This window comes from Silurus aristotelis (genome assembly GCF_946808225.1).
Source record: "Silurus aristotelis genome assembly, chromosome: 8".
NCBI classification, from domain to species: Eukaryota; Metazoa; Chordata; class Actinopteri; order Siluriformes; family Siluridae; genus Silurus; species Silurus aristotelis.
The window spans coordinates 16329882-16337648 of NC_139581.1; positions in this window are offsets into that span (position 1 = coordinate 16329882).

Consider the following 7767-nt stretch of genomic DNA (forward strand, 5'->3'; position numbering starts at 1 on the left):
CAGTAAGTAGATGTTAATAATACTAAGAGTTGAAGAAATATATATTTAAATACACCTCCACAGGCAACTTAAAGTGCAGTATGGGATCGAGGAAATTTGTTCTGACAGCCATATTTGAAATATATACTTAGTCTGATTTCTGTGGCCGAACCACTTAGCTGTTGTCTGCCACTGTCATATGGGCTCAAAGACACACACACATGCACATTTTGCAAAATAAGGCATTCTTTGTAACAGAGAATAGCAGTAATCTCAGAAATGCTTTCCTGGCCTTGTTTCCTGAATTTAATGTAAAGCTTACACATATGGCTCACTTTTTCCTCAATGTGCTTGCTTCAGACCGCATCAGCATTACACGCATGTAATCAGTTGGACATGCAGGAAACCCTTCTCACCCTCAGCAGAACTCTGACACATAAACAAATGCATGATGTTATTCTCATTAAATTCTAACACATACACAATATATTTTCTGCTGAACCTGATGTAACACTGTTAATAAAGATGATCAAGTTTAGACTGAATTAGATCAGAATGGGTGACAAGCTGTGTGATGATGGCCATGATATCATCACACAGCTTCCTTTTGATAGCTCAAAGAAATACTTGAGTGCTTGTTCATTGTAAAGTCTAGCTTCTGCATTCGTAATATGTGTGCAATTTTTTATATATTTTTTTCTGTATTAAAATTTTTCTGTTTACTCACAATGGAATTACCAGGACAGTGATTATTAAACTTTTACAATATAATACAATATCATACAAAATGTAAAATAATTGTTACACTTCATGAACAAAGGTCTGAAGATGTAATTTGCATTACACAAATAATGTATATAATATAATGTAATAGACAGTCTTAGGTAGGTTAATCCATGTTTGTAATTGCAGAACAAAACAGTAAATTGCAGTTACAATTTTGTGAAGGTTTTGTGTGTGTGTGTGTGTGTGTGTGTGTGTGTGTGTGTGTGTGTGTGTGTGTGTGTGTGTGTGTGTGTGTGTGTGTGTGTGTGTGTGTGTGGAGGGGGTTATCCAGGATATTAGAGCTTAAATTACAATTACAATTTACAATAAGTTACAAACAAATTTAAGTGATGAATTAGAAGTGTTCTACAAGCTTACGCAGTCCTAGAGGCTGGGACAGGCAGATTTTGAACATATGTGCTTTTTGTGTATCTTTATTTTATCAGTCACAGTTGTACAGTAAATTTTACAAAAAGAGAAAGAAGATTCTATTTTGCATGCCGAATGTAACATCAAATGTTTCATTGCAAATGATATTATCAGCAATAACGGATAAAAGTAAAATTGTATAGAAGATTTACAGGAATTAAAACATTTCTTAATGTGTTGTACATCTCTTTTTGCTTTAAAGGGGGTTTGCACACGAGCTGGCATAGGCTTCACCTCATGTCCAAACCATGCATGTCGTCTGAACACGTTCTTCAGTAGATGAAACATATCTTAAGGATTTGTACAAATAATTTGCGAACATCGCTGTGTCACAATTTGAACAGTGAACAAAAATAGTACAAAATCTTGAATATTTATAGTTTTACAATGTTCTTTTCTTTACAATGTTTATTTACAATTATCATTGGAAAAATAATACATTAAACCACAGTGGTTTCACATCTAAATGCTTTAACTAAAGTTCACTTCCGAATCCCACCAGCTGCTGCACTACACACATCAGCATGATCTGGCTGATGTTAAACATATGATATGTCTGTATGTTTATTCCAACCCAAGCTCACAGCAAAGAATATTTGGCTACAGCACCTTCTAAATGTTAAAAATCAACATTCTGGCACAAGCATACATTGCTCTGTATGACACATTCAGCAAGCTAACTTCTACCACTGCAGAAATGTAATATGTATTAAATTATTTTACCCCATTTTTAACATAACAAGTATTGCCCATCCGATGAGCAAAGGTGTGCTTTTATTGGCATCTAATTAGACTTAAATCTATCATCACAGGGCAGTTTTGGAAGGTAGAAAGTCTTTGTATTCACTGATACCTAAGAATTTACAGTCTGGAACTATTTCATGTTACCACCTGAGTTGTGCCTGATTTTAGTTTTAAGAGAAGATGTTTCATGAGCCTGGATATTGTAAACAAATTTAGTGAAAAGTTAAAACCTATTATCATGAAATACGCAGTGAATTTTTCAAATACAATAATAGGGTTAGATTGGTTAAAATACATTGCTGCACAACATGCTATACAGAGCATTCAGGAAGGCAAATGTTGAATACAATGCTGTGTTATATTGTTAATATTCAACGTTTCAAAGTTTTTTCAGATAAATGCAAACCGCTAAAACTTTTTGCAAACATTTTTTTTTAAATAGACTGTGTAGGTTATTACATTATGTTAGCCATTATATTTCAACTTAGTCAATTAGGTTTCCAGTTAAACAAAATATGGGACTGGGCAGCAAACTTAGCCCTTAGACTTTTTTTTAAACGCATGCATTACAGACAATGTAATATATAAATTATTTTAAAATACATGTTGGCTCACATAACAAAAACATCCCAACTAAAGCACTAGCTTATTTGTTTAGGAATCATTGGTAATTACCGTATAGGACAACACAATTCCCATATAACGTATTGTAATATTCGATCAACCCAAAAGACAAAATCTAATTTCTAATTACACTTGCAACAGCCCGCCATTTTTCTCACATACAATGTCCTGTAATGCTTCCTACATTTTACATAATTTTTTTTCTGTTGTGTCAAAGCACCAAACTTGTGGGGAAAAGTCTGGCTTTTTTTGGCTAGTGTTTTTTTTTTTTTTGGACAGTTAATTTGTGATAATTTCATCCTCACTGTGAGACTATTATTTATAAATCCAAATAAGAAAGTTGGCTGTGTATGTGTGTGTGTATGGGTGTGTGTGGAGGATGGAGGATGAATGGCCAGCTATGGTGAGCCCAGGAGTACAGTGAGTTAAGGGGTGGCTGGAGGTTTCCACATGGCCTGTATGAATGTGAAACACATGTTAATGTGTGGGTGGAAGAGGGAAGAGAATGTGAGAGGGTATCCGTGTCTCACTGTGTGAGAACGCCCTACTTCTCCATCTGTAGGACCTGTTGATAGTGTATGTGTGTGTGTGTGTGTGTGTGTGTGTGTGTGTGTGTGTGTGTGTGTGTGTGTGTGTGTGTGTGTGTGTGTGTGTGTGTTTCTTTCTTGATTTTCAATCGCACAATCTTCTCCCACACCCTTTTATTCCCCACCTGGCAAATCACAATGATGCAAATGAAATCCAGCACCTCATCTATAGGAGTACCCGCCACATGTGGCTGCCAAGGTGATGGGTTAGTGTGTTTGGCACTTGTGCTATATGTAGCAAATTTTTCACATGTGTCTTTCCCTGTGTTTGTTGTAAAATTAGAAGAGCTACAGTGTTTAGTATGAACATGTGTATGGTTAGTAAAGACTTTTTATCCTCTCTCTGTTCTGGTGCATGTCTTCTTTGTATTAGGGTGTGGGTGTGTGTGTTTCTGCTGTCTGGCAGCAAGGAGTACTGTTGCAGATGGCAGAAGGGTGGGAGAAGTGTGTGGCTGCATTAATATGGCCTGCAGTTCTCGTTAGCTCTAATCAGGGGCTTCCTGTACCGCGAAGAGCCAGGGTTCACCTTCCCGAGAGTGAACATTGCAACTTGCTCCCTCGCTCTCCTTCTCTTCCCTTTTTCTCTGCCTGAAATCCCACCGTTCCCCCTCATCCCTGACCTACCCCCTTCATCTCTCTCTCTCTCTCTCTCTCTCTCTCTCTCTCTCTCTCTCTCTCTCTCTCTCTCTCTCTCTTTCTCACTCACTTCCTCCTGAGTGTGCACTGTAACCTTCTCTTTCTCCCAGAGCATTCCGGTCTGTCCCTTTACCCTTAGTTCTGAGCCCTTTCCCTAGCTCTCCCACTGGCTCCAGCTGCCATGAAATAAGATGGAAAATGTAAACCTGGGAGAGGAACATTTTCCATATTCATTCAGACTGCTGAGAGGCTACAGATAGGCAGCACAGCAGTGGCCAGAGCAACTAGAGCACACATACTGTCCCGGTGTGAACTCCAGCAGGGGTCGCGAACCGCAGCCAGAAGTGAAATCGAAAAGGACGTACAGCTCGGTGTAAAACAAAAGGGCCTCTTTGTGGTCCTGCTGGCACTATACAGAGGTAGGCTACACAGTCAGAAAAAGGACATCCTGTATACGGTCCTGCACAATGAGATGCACCCAGGTTTAGCTGCCAGGCCCTTTGCCAGAGACATTTGCTCTGCCACCGTTATATATAACACAGTGCCAGTACAGCAGTGTTTCACAAATCTGTAGGAAAATGTCGACAGAACCTGAGCAACTGTTTGAGAAGCTAAAACAAAGAAAGCTAGAATGAATTTTGGCAAATTGGGATGTATGTTGTTCCAACCTACTCTTCTCCTTGTCTGTATTTTTCTTTCCCATTCTCTTACTCTCTTTCTCTTCCTCTGGCTGGCTTTTAGGGAGCCCTTGGGTTAGATTGATTAATGCATTTAAGATGTGGAAATAGGATATTGGAATTGTTGCCTTTACCACTCTCTCCTGCTTCCCCTGTTTCTCCTGCTCTCACTCTCTCACACTCTCTCTCTCTCCTCTCTCTCCTCTCTCTCACAGTCTTGTGCCTTAATGCACCTTAATAGACACTTTGATAGATAGACTGAGAGAAACTGGAGAGATTCGGGTTTACTTTCTGTGCTCTTTTGGCTCCACACTTTTTTTGTGTGTGTCAAAATACTTTTTTTTCTCTAGAGTTCGCCCCCTTTTTTTACAGTGCCCTGGGCTTTGCAACGGATAGCTTCCCCCACCCTCATGCTCAGAGCGGCCACCCCCACCCCCAGCGCTGAACCCCGGCCAGCCCCAGCTGCCTGGCCAGATGTGGGAGAAAGGAGGAGGCAGTGTCCTACAGGGGCCAAGGCCTGAAAACAGAGACAGGCTGCAGAGAAAGGGAAGGTGAGCGAATGCGAGAGAATAGGATGGAGTTGGCGAGGAAAGTTGCGATGGACAGTTGTCAAAACGATATCCGAGCCAGCACACTGCATTTATCTGTAAAGTAGACAAGCGTGGAAATTCAAGTGCTTCTCCATATTCCACTTGGTTTCTCACAAGGAGAATATAATTTGTTCAGTAAGTGGCATTCGTTCGGTACGCTGATGGACAAGCCAGCTCTGCATGGACCATACACTTATCGTACCATACATGCATCTTGAACAGGTCCTCCCAAGGCTACAAGATTTATGGGCAGTGTGTGAGCTTTCTTACACCCTTCCCCAGGGGGTTCTCTGATTAGAGATGGTGGAGTAAGCAAACACACGCTCACACACGCTCTTGCACGCTCTCACACGCTCTTGCACGCTCTCGTGCATGTGGTTCTAATTACACACACAGGGAGTCAAGGGCCCAATGTCATCTAAAACATGGAGGCAGATTTACACTCGTCCTCTGGTGTTCTGCGCTCAGGTTGGTCCTAGCCAGATAATTGTCACACATTACCCAAGCCTATTTATCATGTCAAAGCAACATCTCAGCTGTGGAGGTTAATAAGTGTATAGGTCGTGTCCAAATGGGTGGCAAAGTGAAGTTCATGTAAGTTGGGGAGCATATAGTGTTTTACTATAATGAGAAAACAGGTGGACTGAAACTGTTTAAGCCAAAACTTTTGGTAAAAGAGGTGCTTTTAAAAGTATCATGTTTTTGAAAGCCCATGCAGTACTCCCAAAGCGGGGCTCCGTTTTGCAGCCTGAAGCTTTTTTATAGTGACACTTAGCTTAGTCGGGCTGTAAAAATTAAAGTGTGGCATTTGGATGTGACTTCACTTAGCAAAGTGTGCTCCAAGTGTTCTTGTGTGAACTCTACACCTCCTCAAGTTTAAAACCAGTGTTAATATGCGAAGCCCGTAAAACGCAGGAGTGGAATCGGAGGCTGCGTTGCAGTAGCTGACTCTCAATAAGGCCCTTAGTGTACACTTTTTTTTACATTTCAGAAAGTGGAGAGAGACAGAACAGCGGATGGGCTGAGAGAAACAGAGGGAGAAAGAAGTAGAGGGGAGACTGACACTTAGAGAAAGAACATCTGTGCACTTCGCAGCAGTGTTCCCCAGTTTATTGTACAATGTGCTGTTTTCCTTCAGACGAACTTGGTCCCCTTAACCAAATTGTCAGATAATGAACACGTAGGATTGTCCACCAGATTTCACTTCAGGGTTGGAACCAGTTTTAAATTAGTCAAACATACAGCAAGTTCTGGCACACACATACACATGGCTAAAAAGATTTTGCCCCCTCCCAGGCTGTATAATACAATAATTGAATAATAATAATAATAATAATAATAATAATAATAATAATAATAATAATAATAATAATAATAATAATAATAATAGTAGTAGTAGTAAATTAGGGAAATGGAATAAGTCCTTTTCCATAAAATACCCTATTTCCAGTACTTCATAAAAAAGTATACTTGTTTTTTATTGAGTGATTTCTGATTGTATTTTTTATATAGTTTATATGTTTAAAATATACATGTTTAAAAATAGTATATGGCCAGACATGTTAAGCTAAAAATATTGTGTGGGATCACCAAAATCTAACATTTCACTATTTTAGTATTAATTACAACTTATCAATATGCCAGCAATAAGCAGATTTTTTCTCCCACATACTGGAATAGTTTAACCAATCAGCATGTGAATCTAAATTATATGAATATTACTGCAAATATCATTGCCTGCCTCTTTGACCCTAGTCTCTTAACTAAACTAGTGCAGGTGTCCCACTCTGTCAAGGTAAATGGCTTTGCCACAGTTTACATTTACCAGAAGATTTAGACATGCCTACACAAGTGGCCAACATCTTTTATCAAACACTTTTTAAATAATGTTAATGAATGATCATCCGTCTCCATACTCCCCTGCCTCTTTCAAACCAACTACCTGCATGTTTTCCCTCACCACATCCAAAAACCTCCTACTTGGCTTTCCTCTTTTTCTCCTTGCTGGCGGCTCCATCCTCAGCATTCTCCTACTAACACACTTCATGCCCCTCCTCTGCACATGTACAAACCATCTCAATCTATTCTTCCTCACCTTGTCTCCAAAACTTTCTACATGCGCGGTAATGTGGACATTAGCGAATAAATTTTTTTTATTGAAGTGGTGAAAATACTGTTTTACAATGGAATGAAATATTTATTCCACAAGCCTGGTCTGGAATGCAGAGCAATTCTTAATAGCAGTGTCAGTGTTATCTAATATTATCCAACCTTAGTTACATGACGTCCAGCTTCTGTTCAGACTCTGGGATTTTGGCCTGATAACCCCATGAAGCCTGACATCACACCTCAGCTATGTGTAGATGTACAACCTGCAACACACAAAAGGTGCAACGCCTAGACACGTACCACATGCCGTGTCGCCGGGAAACACAGAAACACAGCACCATGGGTCTGATGGACAAACCAGACACACAACAACAGCACACACAACTACAGAGGAAAATTAGACTAGGCAGTTCAGAGCAGCAGAATGGCCGGTTTCACCTTTATTGTTGTGGCTGACTGTGGCCTGGCTTCCTGACACCTTCCGCTCAGGCTTAGACACAGATGGCCACTGCTGGAACAAGTGCGCCTGCTGAGAATGCAACCAAACACAGTAAAAGGAAGGTAGGTGTATGTATGTGCGTGTGTTTGTATGTATTTGTGTGTGTGTGTGTGTGTGTGTGTGTGTGT